The following is a 15,162-nucleotide window of genomic DNA, read 5'->3' as shown; positions in this document are numbered from 1 at the left end:
AACCATACTGTCTTATGTCCCTTTGCAGAATCCCCCTTTCCATTAAGTTTTCACCCATTATCTCTAAATAGGCCCTGTTTCTCTATATTTTGCTTCTGTCCTTTATAACTTCTTTTCCTTTCTTTTTTCCCTCTCATCTTCTCCCTCCCCTTTTTACCCCCTTGTCTCTCTACTTCTAATTCTCTCTTCTGCATTTCCCTCTTCTGTTGCTTTCTGATTTTATACTTATTTTTCACTCTATATATATATATATATTTTTTTTTTGGAGTTGTTTTTCCCAATCTTAAACTTTCCATTCTCTTTCCCCCCTTTCCTTTTTCCCCCCATCTAAGATTACTTGTTCATTAAAGATGGCTTCTTCTTTGTTGCAATCTTCTTGTTGTGCAGGCATTTCTTGTTGTTTCTCAAAATTCCAAATCTCCATTTCTAAAAACTGAAATACAAAGCCAAAAGAACCTCTCCCTTCTTGTGCATCTTCTTTGTACTTTTTAAGTTCCATTTTCAGTTCTTCTAAAAGTGGAGCCATTTTAAACAGTTTTAAACAACCACTTGATTGATTTTAGTCATTCAAAACAATAACCAAGAATCCAGAAATCATCAAGTAATCCAGATAGTCCCGAGTTATATGTTCTTATTTCTTATTTGACTTTTTCTTCCTGGGGTTTTTGTTGCGATATTTCAGTTAGAATGTATCTTTTGGAAGTCTTGTTGAGATTTTGCTGTAAGTTCTTTTTTAATTCCAGGTAGTCTCCTCCCTTCCAGATCCTACCCTTTTATTCTTTTTCTCTCCTTTCCTGTTTTCAAAAGCTTTTAATTATCTAGAAATCTTTATTATCCCTTTGACTTTTTATTTTCAGCATTAAATGCCTATTGATGTCAAAGTGGATTTTTTTCCCAATTTCTTCCTTAAGTCTCTTAGCTGTCAGTATAGGAAAAGGAGAAAACCAAATCTTTTCCCTTTTCTCTCTCCTTTGCAGCTTAAAAATCTACTTAGGGAACAATGTTATTGTTTTTTAACAGTTTCAATTCCAGGGTACCTTATTTGTTGCTTTTGCTGTTTGACCCGGTCAACCAAAACTTTCTCTTCTTATCTTCCTCCTGCACATTCTTTTCCGGTGGAGTTCTTCTTTGTGGAGGCCATTTCTGACCACCGCTGCAACCGCCTTTGGGAAAGGGAGTAATGGCCAGCTGGGGAGGAGAGATGCGGCTCTCCTCAACCCTGCAGGCAGTCTCTCCACTCTTCACCACCTCTACGGGGTGGCTTAGCCCCGAAACCAGCCGGCTCGGGGTGCTCCAGCGGCGAGCACGGATCGAAGCCTCGCAGAGATGAGGTTTTGGTCTGTCACTGAAGAAGCTCAAACCGGAAGTTCCCGACATCTTTCTTCATCTTTGTTCATCTTTGAACCACATCAATTCTCCTCCTATTGACATTTTTCAGTTGTCCAATTACAGCAGTCTCATAACAGCCTGCTGAGGCCTTAATTCCAAGAGTGAAGAGGCCAGCCTACTGAGTCATCAACAGTGTGTGCTGGATCACCTAAGCTTTCATTTAAAGCTTCCCCATGGATCTCAATCAAATGTACAAAACCCCTTGGATCCTAGATATAAGTAAATATTCCATGAGCACATAAAGAAACTATGAATATGATTGTTTATAAAAAATTTTTTAGAAAAAATGCTTTAAATGAAATGCAAACTTTATTATTGAAATGCGTGCCCAAGTTTGGTTCAAAAACTAAAAGGACAGACTTGTAAAGAAAACCCAAATCACAGCTACCAAACATTATGGCAGAGGGAGTTCTTATATTGATCTGCGTAGCAAAGAGTTTCCATACACACATCACTCACAGGTTTAAGAAGGAAAGTTGAATGTCTTCATAATAGACAAAATACATTGACTAAGTTTGCTTCTTAAAAAAGTATAGGTAAATTAAAACATTATTCTATGAGATCATATTCAAATTGGGCACAAATCCATGCCATTTTTTCATGATTTCAAAAGCTTTTGTTGCAATAAAGAGAAACCAAAAGAAGTCAAGCTAAGAGTGATACAGGTTAGATGGAAAGTACTCACAAAATTAAATTGTAGAGAAAGATGTTTATAGGTAAAGGAAAAATATCCATACAGCATCTTACATGTTCAAAAGCTGACTTGATTTCACTATTTGTTTCTCAAATTCTCTTTATTTTGACTATTTTTTGCTTGTTTGCTTTCACATGCTATGGATGATAAAGTTCTCTATTACTTTTTCCATGTCATTGTCATAATTCATTTTGTCTCTGTGATGAAGCTCAACATTGTAAATCCTTCTTAAAATGTTGCTGTTTTATTTTAATTTCTCTTAGTTAATTTAAATGAAATTGCTTTCAGATGCTTCTAATACAGCCTGTTTTTCCTCATCTTTCCTTTTAAAGGATATTCTACAGCAGGAGTGTCAAACTTGCACCATCATTCCGGCATCATGTGACGTATCGTGACTTTTTTCCTCTTCGCTAAACTGGATGTGGGTGTGGCCAGTACATGCCACTTCCGGCCCATGGGCTGTGAGTTTGACAGCACTGTTCTACGGTATGAGAAAAGAAGTAAGAGGTGGAAGGAAACATATAAGGGATTCATAAAAACCCTCACTTATACAAGTGATGTTTAACAGCATATCTTTTACCATTTGAGACAAAGTATAATGGTGGTTGGTAAAAAATGTATTTAACATAAAAATAAAGCAACTTCAAAAGATGTAGAATGATCCCTTAACATTTCCTCTTTCTTTAACATTTGCTCTTTCAAATCTTTTGTGTTTAATCATAGCTTGATATCTGATCAAGCTATGATTAAACGCAAAAGATTTGAAGTGGTAAAAATGTGCTTATTGTGCCAGGAAATTTCTTCCACAGTTTAACCAAACTAACTGCAAAACTTCAGATTTCTTTTTTACTTTCTCCCAGGAGACAAAAAACAAATAGAAGTTATAAAGGAAGACACTTTAGGATGACCAAACACTTTGGTCTTCAAATTTCAGTGCTCAAAAAATAAACTTTTCATAAAAAATCTTATTTTAAAAGGGTTTTGGGAGATTTCCAGATTTATGGGAACATTTTTTTTTTCATTTCAAAATAAATTGTGGCTGCTGAACTAATTGTGACAGACATCATGCAACAAGCATTTTTAACTTGGTCAGTTAATAAATCCTGACAAGACCATTTTGTGGTTACTTTAAAAGTGTGATGATGTATGCTGAAACAATGTCAACAACATTGTGATAAGGGAAAATGAAACATTAATTAATTCTCTTTAAAGAATTAGCCTCTGAAACATAATAAAAAGCACTGTTTATACTTTGAGGCAGAAAAACTTTATTTTCCCTGGTCTCATGAATACAATTAAAGCTATTCTAGCCAATTATTTTTTATTATTAGTGCATATTGTAGATAGCTTTTAAACAATATTGCTATTTTAGACTTAATTTTGATCATTTAATTCTGCCAAGATAGGAATGCAATAAAGCTGTTTATGGGTTTATTGAACTCAGAAATCATTAAGCCCAGCAGGAAGAACAAAGCTACAGACGTTTCAAAAAGATAGCAAGACTTGAAGTGCAAAGGAATGGATTTTTTTATTAGAATTTTCATAGAAACCCAAGACCTCATGGGCTGCTCTAATAATAAGGCCTCTTATGAGAGGATGAAATGGGAGGAATCAAAGATAAATAAACAACCTGATAGTATTTGAAATACCTCACTCTCTCCCTTGAAAGTATCTTATAAAAATATACATCTAATAAAGAAAGGATACAGATTTAGCTGAATCAGTAAAATATGTGGACACAATCCAACCAAAGATGAATGGTTTTAAATCCCCTTGTTTCACTGGGAGGATTAAAGACTCTTATTCCTGGAGTTGTGCAGCTTTCTAAATTTTATAAGGAAAAAAAATGCATGGAAATCTATGCTATACACGATTAACGAATGGAATTTATTCCCAGGTAAATCTGCATGAAAATGAGTGCACTTATTTTGGCTGGAATAAATTAGGAGAGCATCAAATAAATTGTAACCTGGTTTATATATCCCAGCAGCTATATGAACTGCAGCTGAACTTCAGTGTGACACTTTTGTCATTAGTGGAAGTACAGCAGCATGGAAGTAAAGCGGTTTTCTGAAATTCAGTACATCTCCTGGACAGTTTAATATCCTACCTAGGATTGAGCTATACTTTCCCATCCTTTCAAAAATCTCAAAGCTTCCATGCTGCTACTATCTCATAAGGTTGAAAAAAAAATCTTCTATCATACAATGGTGGCTTAAGAATGAGATTTTGACCTCACTGAGGAAAAAGGCTGAACTCAGAACAAGATTAAAGCAATTTCAGGGTGACTTTTGTCAACCCATTCAAAATGGACAAGACATCTCTAATTTGTCCCATCTTTACTTCAAAGTCCTATGTGTGTGTCTTTCTGTGTGCATTTGTGATCAACATTGCATTCACACCTTTCTTTCAGGAGCTCTTTCAGTACTCTATCTTCCCATTTTTCCCTGTGGAGAAAGATGACAGAGAGACAGAGACAAATTTCATGCAGTCATATCTGATTGTCATGCTGTCATCCTATTTGAGTGATTCTGAATGTGATCTACTGTAAATGCCCAAACAATCTATTTTTTAATTCCACTTCAGCTAATTTGTTCCCTCCGACTTTCCATTCCTCTCTTCCCCTTCCTCCTCACCTTTCCTGTCTCAGGATCTTATATTGTTGTTGTTTTTACTTTGTTTAAGGACAGTAATTATTCTATTATACTACTTTATATAGTAGTCCAATTCTCTTTCATTCCAAAAATTGATTCAATTCTGTTTTCTATTGAACAAAACTTTAAATAACAAATTTTCCTTGTCTTTTGACCTTGTAGGCAGCATGTCTCTTGTTCCAATTTGATTTTATTCATTGGGCTGTGCATGTATCCACATGTTCCCACATGCATTACTACATTAGGAAATTTCATCAGAGAGAGAGAATGGTACATTGCAGTGAGGCTCAGTCAATTACTCTAGGAATAATAGGTAGGTGGAAAGAATACTATGAGAGTGGCTTGATTAAGCAGTCACCGTACATATAGAAACTTCTGTATTAATTTCTTAGCTTACTTCATATCCTATTAATGTTCTAGCTTTCCCATAAATCACAGCCCATTCTGGTGAAATGGAAAGACTTTATTGGCAATTTAATAAACCACACTTCAATTTAAAGGAATGTAACTTAAAACATTTGATATTTCTTTATGTGAAATGTGGCATTTCTTAATTCTTCATAGTCCTCTAAATTGCTGGCAAAATTCATTCCCATCTGATGGAAAAGAAAAATATTATTTGCACTATTATGTGTTTGTATTCTTCACATATTAGATAATGGGAGGGTAGAGCTCCATTTTTCTTGATTCATGCTCCAGAACAAGGAATGAGTCAGGACAGGTTGCATATCATGCCAATATAAGATGGGCCTGGCCACATTTGAAGCTGAGGATCTGGCCACAAAGCAGGATTGGCTGGTTCACCTACTGCCTTAGCCAAGAAGTAAAAAAACAGGATAAAAAATGGAAATGTATCAGTTCCAGAGAAAGGTCAGAGACTTCCAAGAACATAAGAAGAAATAAACTAAGCTCAATATATTTTGAACAGGATTTTTCTTCTTGCAGTTTTAAGTCCAAATTCAGATTAAGAGTTAAAGTGCTCATACTACCTTTTAGTTCTAAAAACAACTTAATAAACATGACACACATACACTCACACCACACACATGTACACATTCATACTAATGTGAAAATGGTTCTTCAAGAGTGTCCCTGAGGAATGAAATTATAGAACTGGAAGAACCTTAAAGATCAGCTGCTCCAATCTTTCTATTCGTTAAAGAAAGCCACTCTATAACACTCCTAACAAATAATCATCTGCACTGTGTTTCAAATCTTTAAGAAACTTGTTGAAAATGCATTGAGCTAAAAAGTTGCATCTAGAGATATTTTTTTTCATTTCATGAAGTTTGGGGGGAAAATGGAAGTCATTGTTCCAGTTTGTTTATTTCTCCCTAGCCTTGCCATCTGATTATCATTTCAAAGTCTATGTGTCCCATCTGGTCCTTTTTATAAATGGATTTTCCAGCAAGAGGAATCTTCAGCAAGTTTCATCTTCATAGTTACAACTAGTGAGCACTGAGCACCTCCCTTAGTGACAGAAATTCCAGTTCCAATTGTGGCTGAAAGTGAAAGGCTACCCCTGTAGCACTGCTTTTAAAAAAAGTTTAAAGGCACAGGGGCACATTTACTTGCGTTATCATCAGTATGGGTCACCAACACTGCCTGACTAATCTGCTTCAAAATCGCTGTTTATTTATTTAAACCAACTTAAGCCTGTTCAACCAGTAGAACAGTCAGCAGTGCTTCCTTCTGACCTAATGACAGCTACAGTGACTACAGTGGCTGGCAGATCCCCTGTCTTTCAATGGTGCTCTATGCAGTCATTATGTTGCTGGGTACCTAGGTTCTCCACTGAGCAGCAGCTACCATTTTTTTTAAAATTTTATATTGCAGTTAGTGCAGTAATAGCCCATTAAATTAATAGACTTTCCTTGCCCTGTGTTTTCCCATTCGAACTAGAAGCTTTTTTCAACTTTACATTCTGCAGTAGGCACCGTTTTGGATTCTGCTCAGACTAGGTGAAACATAACTTTACCTCCAACAGTACAGTTCAAATACTGTATTTAGATTTTTTTAAAACTTAAGATTCTAAGGACTAAAATTTGGCCCTCTTCCAACTCTTCTTCTTCCTTCAAGGAGTTCCAGTTGGGCTGGAAATTCCAGGAAGAGCAAGTCCAAGACTCCAAGAAGAATGAACCTTCAAGAAATCAATCACTAAGTTGAAAATATCTGGGCATTTATATCTCTGCATACACAAATCAGTTGTTTCTATAGGATATCTAAGGTCCACATACTCAGTTAATGTATCATGGCCAGTCAATCTCTTATTATGTAATGATGAGGCACTGAATTTTTACTAAGTAGAGTAGATTCAAGCTAGATCTTAACATGGACCATCCCTGAATGGTCCTGGGTTAGTTATTATTTTTCAATCCAGCATATTCCACAGGGTTGGTATGGGAAGAAAAAAAAATTAGATAAAATTGGGCTATCACCTCTTGGAGCTCTTGAAGGATAGACAGGATAAAAATAAATAAAAATGCAGCAGCTGCAATTTATATAATTACAGAAGCTCAAAACCATATTGTTACAATAATGAAAGATTGCATGATTTTATGCTGATCTCCATTATAGAGATACTTCTTAATATAACCAGTACCTCCCACAATTCAGGTCAAGGTACCTCATCTGACCACAATTTCATACATCCTGGTAATTACTCAATGAGGAACATGAATTTAGAGTTGGAAAATGCTGTTAGTTCATCTCATCAATCTCTCTCGCCCATTATAACTTGTGTTTGTATTTATTTGGGTATATTTCTAGAAATATCACATATTTCCAAAATCCTCCTAGCATCTATTAATTCTGCAAAGTCTGGTAAGGAACCTACCATAAGACACTCAGCTGCAGTGGTGGACTTCAATTTTTTTTTACTACCGGTTCTCTGGGCGTTGCTTGGTGGGCGTGGCAGGGGAAGGATACTGTAAAATCTCTAGTCAGAGATGGTATTTGCTGGTTCTCTGAACTACTCAAAATTTTTGCTATCGGTTCTCCAGAACTGGTCAGAACCTGCTGAATACCACCTCTGCTCAGCTGGCTCTTTTTTAAAAACACTTTAGATCTCTATCCTCTAATTATACTTTCTCTGGATTAAACACATCCAATTCCTTCAACTCTGCCTTACACACCTTGCAATTTAGAGATCTCTCCCCTATTTTTCTTCCATTAATCATTATGCTTCTTGACCTTTAGCATCTAGGTTTTAAATAAAGTAATAGCATTATATCTGCAGTATTACATAGAATGACACTGGATAGAGTGAAAGACCTATTCTCCTGTACATTGTTACTGAAATGTCAGATTTATACACACTTTCACATGATTTGTTCTATACAACTCTGATTGACTATAATGACTCTCTCCAGATGTTTTCTAAAATGGCCCAGGTTGATATTCAGTCAATCACAAACTGACAATTGTTGCAAGTAAAATATACTTATCATCTACAATTTGGAAGGCAATATAATACATATATGTTCATTGTTGTATATATCAGTTATCCATTACACCTTTTTTCCTTTTTAAAAATCCAACCAAATAGATTTTTTTAAACAATAATTTGAACTTTTAGGAAATTGTTTCTATTTCTAACCTCTGCTCATCCAAAAATCTCAAATTATGTAAAAATACATTAAAATTAATGTATATAACTTGCTGGCTAGAGGTAATGGAGTTAAGTTGTGGTCCCATGCATTTGGAGGGTATTATATTGGGGAAAGGTAAATTAAACTCCATACAAAACTCTAGATTCTCCTCTCACACTTCCTTTGAGAAAATTTATGAACAATTCATTTATTGCAGATTTTCTATGTTTAGTACTAACACAAAAGGTGTATATGATAATCCCATACTCTTTATTTGTGGTTATTTTGGGGAAGTAAAGTATTTGGCATAGGAAGAGTTAGAACATTAAATTAATTTAGCTAAAATTTGATTAGGAAGATGTCTGAAGAAATACAAGACAGTTGCAAATTTAAAGCCAGTGGTTAGGATTACTGTCAGTCTAAGACAGGCCTTTCCATCCTTCATTCCATTACTATTATAACCCTGCCAAATTTTTTGCTCTTTCATATGCAGCATGAACAAGTAACTTACAAAATCTTGAAGGAAGCTATTTTCTTCTTTGGTACAAGCACGATGATTGGGCATAATATTTATTTTCCCCATGCTTTGCCATATCATATACTTCTGCACAATCATGCACCATCAGCTTTCAACAATCTGTTCTTTTATTTATATCTATGAAGGTTCTCAACTGAGAACTGAAGAAGCTTCTTGGATGAGACATGAGATATTTTCAAGGAAAAAAAACAAGAAAGTCCAAGCACTGAGAACCCTAAAGTAGACTGAACTAGCAAGTCAGAAAAATATGTAGATTCTCAGAATAATTTTTTCCTTAATTGAATATTGAACTTGGAGAAGGCATGTGGAGACTGTTAGCAAAACATGAATTAATCTCAGGAAGGGAAGAAGACATTGAAAGAAACTTAAACTAACTCCCCCTTGGTTATCTTTTATGTAAGAGAGAACAAAAGGAAAACACCACCAAGCTTCCAACTCTTTTTTTTAATGCATACTACAGCTTATATCAAAAAGTGTTGATTTATTAGAGAAATAGTATCAAAGAAGATTTCTTGTGGAAACCTTTTCTTGTGCTAACTTGTCTTGAAGGGTTGTCAGCAATAGTATTGATAAGAACCAGAAGATGGACTGGTAGCTGGTTAAAGAACAAGATGGACTAAATTGAAAAATCTCATATAATGGAATCATGTAAGAAGTGAGATCCTCAAGGGTCTGTATTGGGATTTGGAAAGAGTGCTTTACAACTTGTTCATAGACAATCTGGAATTATAACTGAGTAGTGAAAAACCCAAGTTGGCCATGAACACTAACCTTTAGGATGCTAAAAGCAAAAAAAGATTAACAAAATTGCATCATCCATGTCTAGTAACTTTGCTTGGATTGAACCACTGAGATGCTATTCCATAAGTTCCAGACAAAATGGTCAATGATAAAGAATGTTATAAATCAGCAACATCTGGAGAATCAAAAATTTGCCATCCCAACATTGGTATAAAATGTAAACATGTTATCTATGGAATGGACAGTAAACAAACTGAAATTGTTCATAAGAATTGACTGAAACCATCTCATTATATCAGAACACTGTTTCTATTTATTTATTTTGTCAAAGGCTTACAATACAATAGAAATAAGAATAAACATAAGCTTAAATATAAGAAATAGAAACTAATAATTGGGGACAATAGGACAGGGATGGTAAGGCACGATTGTGCACTTATGCTGTGTGTCTTATATCAACCTCCAATCCATTTTAGAGTGGTAATGAAGTGCTGATATTAGCCTTCAGAATTCAATACCTTGGAGATTGTTATGAAGCATTATTTTTTTTCTCCTGATTCTAAAATAAATTTAAAGAGCTTTTACTGAATTTACTTGTCAAATGAGGAGCAACAGGGGTGAGATTCTACCAGGTTGGCCTGGTTTGGATGAACTGGTAGCCCTGAAGATCATCTGGGAGCAAACCAGTTCACTCCAAAGATCAGCTGCTGGGCCCACCCACCTTCCCTGGTTCCATACTGACCTTTATTTCCTGCTTTTGATGCTCAGCTGCATTGCATGGCACAGCAGATTGCCACGTGTCAGCTGTTGAAGAGACAGGGAGAGTGCAGGAGAAGGTCAGTAGGAAAGCCTCTGCGCATGCGCAAAGTGCGGGGGCATGAGCAAAGCACATCCACCAAGCCACGCCCACTGAACTGGTGGTAAACTAATTTGAATCCCACCACTGAGGAACAAATAAGAATTGCTAAAAAGAAGGATTTAACAGTAATAGGGAGGGCAATTCATCTAGAAACTATCATTTTCAGCACTATATCGAAACACTTTTTCCCTCAGTTTTTCAGTTTTACAATGTGCTTTATTCATTTACATATCTTGTTTTTATTTTGGTTCAATGGATTCTTCATTTTATGTTTGTTTTGCATTTTTTTCATATTTTTTATGTTTTATTTTTCTGTATAATAATCCAGTGAACTAATTGTTGACATAAAAAGCTGCAAATAATTAACATGGATAAACCATGGAATTCCGTAGGAAAATGTGTCATGCTTGCCATCAACTTAGTTTTGAAAAGGATTAGGCAATTTCATGGAGAATTGAGTGATGATATCAATAGCTCTCATCAATACATTACCAAAGATATTGTTCTTGAGTGAATGCATGCTAAATGCCATTCATTTGAACAGTAGTAGCAACAGAAGGATCTTAAACACTTGCTCTACTAGTGAATTAATTACACACATTTAATTAGTTGCTGGAAGAAATAGGCGTCTAGACACAAACAGCTGATCAGACACAGCAAGTCACTTATGCCTTCATGTTTCTTACTTATTTCAGTAAAGCTTAAAACATGTTAGATAATCTCAGAATTAATCCCAGCAGAATGTTGTTCTGATCTTTTGTTTGACCAGCAGAAGAATCAACTGTACATGCCCAAACCCATTAAAATGCTTCTTAAGAACCATTCTTCAGTCTCCTTCCTGCTCTGTTCTGTTTATTTTTAATATATCCACATCCTTATTATCTATTATCAAGGAATTAAGGACAATAAACATAACACACTTTTTATACAGTACAGTATATGGATATCAGTTTATAATGTTCAAGATGGAAAGAGAATGGTTCATGATAATAGTGGGATCCTATCTTAGTTGCTACCAGTTCGGTGGTGATCATGCATGCGCACATGTGCGCCCCTAATGCTTGTGCCCCTAACAAGCCAATCAGCTGAGAGGATGAAGAAACGAAAAGCTATGAGCGACCCTCCCTCCCATGCACTTTTTGGTTTTTTATCCTCTCAGCTGATTATTGGAACCCTTTTTTCCTCCTGTCAGCTGATCAGAAGGTTTTTTTTTAACTACCTGTTCTGCCCAACTGGTAGTGATTGTTACTACCAGTTCGCCTGAACTGGGCCAAACCGGTAGCATACCACCACTGGTTCATGACTATTAAGACAGCTTTACAGCAGGGCAGTGGGGGGCTGACCTTAGGTTTCCTTACTTCTAGTCTGAAAAATAACTAGGACTTTACCCACCCCGTTATGTTGGCTGTTTAACTGAGGCTGTATCATCAAAACAACAGAATCTTGGACAAAGAGTCAGGAGAACCAGGAAGGTTACTGGGGCTGTCCCATGAATTGCAATAGATTCCCTCCATTGCAATAGATTTCATCATTACTGAATGCTGGCATGCAATTTGTTGCACTTACTGTACATGACAGGGCATAAGAGCTATTAAATAGATGATCATGTAATGTCTTGTCTCTTAAAAGTACAGGTGCCTAAGCTGTTTCTATGAGCAAAGACAGATGATCTGGAAAAATGCTAGTGTAATGATATTATGGGACTTGGAATGGAGCAGACTGATGGGAAAATGCTGTTGTGAGTTATTGCAGAATGAAAATAAGAGGCATAACACCTCACCTTCTTCCGTAATCTAATGGGAAATAAAACCCTCCCTTAACCGCACCTTCACATTCTTACTTTTATAGCAAAGGATGGTTCTGAACAGCAATGAGATTCTTACATAGTTGCCATTTGTCAGGGCATGCTACTTTGAATGTCTTTCAAGGTTGACTAATCTTCTTTAATCCTTTCTGAATCCTGAATTTTGCTCCTTTCAAAGTGTGCGTTTATTCTATCTGATTTTACCAAATATCTGCTTGGAATTCTAGAAGAGATCAAGAAAATAAATATTTTTCTTCTCTTAGTACTTTCCACTCAACCTACACCTTTCTTAATAGGTTACTAAATAAACTGTATGTTTGGGATAGAAAATCAAGGTATAAGAGAAGTATAAAAAACAAATCCAGCAAAACAGGTAATCTCTAAGAATCACAGCATTAAACATTCATAAATTGGTCTTTTAGGTCATTTAGCCTCCTGGTCTCCAGAGTAGGAATCCACTAAGTCATCCTCAAGTACCCATCCAGATCTCATGTGAAAATGTCCATTAATTGTTGATCAAGATATCTTTTCCAATGCTCAGTCTGAATTTCAACACTATAGATAGCCCTAACAGTTCACTTAAGTGTCCGTTCAAAGTTACAATGCCACTGAAAAAAGTGACTGAAGACCATTTTCCAGTCTTATTTGCAGCATTCCCCATAGTCATGTGATTTACATTCAAAGGCCTGACAGCTGATTCACATTTATGACAATTGCAGTGTCCCTGGGTCAGGTGACCCCCTTTTGGGACCTTCTGACAAGCAAAGTCAACGGGGAAACCAGATTCATTTAAAAAACAGGGATACTAATTTAATAACTGCAGTGATTCACTTAACAAATGTGGCAAGACAAGTCGTAAAATGGGACTAAATTCACTTAACAAATTTCTTATTTGAACTTAATTATGGTTGTAATTTGAGGACTACCTGTACTTCAACACATGGTTAATAGTCATCTGATCTAGATCTTTCTTACAGACATGGATACTAAGAAAGGCTTTCTATTACAATACCTATACATTTGATTTTCCCTACCCAAATGCCAACTTTTATTCTTGTCACAGTGGAAATCATCCTATTGAATTTGATTGAAAGTTAGAGCCAAGTGAGGTCATGCTGAACTGTTATTTTAACCTCCAAGGAATTTGTCAATTTTGTTTTTGTCTGGGAAGGAGAAGCATGCTTTCCATTCCATTCACTAAGTTGCCTACAAAGACATTAAGTAGGATTGTGCCAAAGATAAAGTCTTGGGGAAGCTCACTTTTCTCTGAAAAACACAGAACAATTTGCATGCACTCTTTAGGTGCAGGTGTTCTATCAGTATCAGTATATAGCACCAAATACTTCTTACACATTGGTTTACAGTGTGGATGAAATGAGTTCTAACAAATGGTAAACTATTACAAAGTTGGACCAAATATCTTTCGGCTACTTAAAACTTACAATGTCAAGTGCTACAGTTTTATTCCACTGTGTTTATAATATATGTGACACATGTATATACGTACTAATATTTATCCTCCCTATGTTTGCATTATCTTTCTTTTGCTGATTACTGCATACAAATGCACTGCTACTAATAATACTTATAATGTATTAACAATTACCAGTAACAACAATGATATTGGAGGATTTTCATTTTTAAAATTTTTAATAATATATATGGACATTTATTTTTAAACTGAAGCCAGCATTGTAGGACATTGATAGAATCTATTACAACCAACATTATTCATAGATTTTGAAAACTCACTGAACTCAAATATTGGCAGAAATGTTTAAGTTCTGTCATTAATGTTATTGCTGAAATCAACTAGGGAAATCTGAAGGAATATTTTAGTTCAGTTATGAGCAAATACAAAATAAAAGCAGTTTGTTATTACCTTCTGTTACCTAGAAGTAAGTGTATAATGACAGGAAGCATACAAAAAATATCATTAAAAAAAGAAAAACAAAATTGATTCATAAGCAGAGTTCTTAGACTTTGGTGCTTTACTTTCATGAATGTGTTTAAAAGACAGTACTTCAACTAAATGTATAAAGGAAGAGTTTCTAGAATAACCGAGTTTGAAGGGACCTTGTAGGTCATCTAATATAACCCCCTGCTCAAGCAGGAAACCCTACACCATTTCTGATAAATGGCTGTCCCGTCTCTTCTTGAAAGCTTCCAGTGATAAAGCTCCCACAACTTCCGAAGGCAAGCTGTTCCATTGGTTGATTGCTCTCACTTTCCTTTGAGTTGAGCAAAACAACTCTATGGAGATTCTCAGTCATCCAGATCAAGACTGTTCCCAAAGCCAGAGGTGATTATAAGCAGGTTCTGAACAGTTCTGGAGAACCGGTAGAAGAAATTTTGAGTAGTTCAGAGAACTGTCAAATACCACCTCTGACTGGAGATTTTACAGTATCCTTCTCCTGTCACACTCACCAAGCCACGCCCACCGAACTGGTAGTAAAATAATTTGAATCCCACCACCGCCCAATGGTGCTTTTATCAAAGGGCAACTGGGACTAAAGAAGTTTCTAGGATGAAAAGCAAAACAACTTCAAGCAAAACAAAGAAAGTCCAGTTGCCTTTTGGAAAAAAAAATCACCTTTGGGATAAAACATTTGGTAACTTTATGAAAATAGCCATGCAGGCAACAACACAGAAAGGGTTCACCATTCCTTGCTCCCAGGATATTTTTTTTTATTTTCCCAGTCTAGTTTATAGTCCTGGCCTCCCCTACAGATATTAAGTGTGATCCTTTTTAGCTTTTCCAGATCAATAAAAATTAACTGCAATATTCCTAAAAAAAAAATGATTTGCTTGACATCTGGATGGCATTGTTATACAGTGCTGTGAATTTCAGTGCAAAGCTTTCCAAGCACCTTTTGAAAGACAGGGATGTATA

General features: G+C 35.7%; 1 long non-coding RNA gene across 1 annotated transcript in view; it reads right to left on the bottom strand.

The window, feature by feature from the left end:
- Nucleotides 1-321: 321 nt before the first annotated feature.
- Nucleotides 322-15,162, bottom strand: part of LOC148132920 (uncharacterized) — a 38,387-nt gene continuing 23,546 nt past the window's right edge. The window contains exon 2 of the long non-coding RNA XR_015746982.1: nucleotides 322-393. This is a non-coding gene — a long non-coding RNA (uncharacterized LOC148132920). The remainder of the gene's footprint in view (nucleotides 394-15,162) is intronic.

This window comes from Notechis scutatus, chromosome 1 (assembly GCF_049901735.1).
Source record: "Notechis scutatus isolate UNSWTSFEM ecotype Mainland chromosome 1, rNotScu1.2, whole genome shotgun sequence".
Lineage (NCBI taxonomy): Eukaryota > Metazoa > Chordata > Lepidosauria > Squamata > Elapidae > Notechis > Notechis scutatus.
Note: the sequence above shows the minus strand (reverse complement) of the source record. Positions and strands in the feature narration are given on the sequence as shown.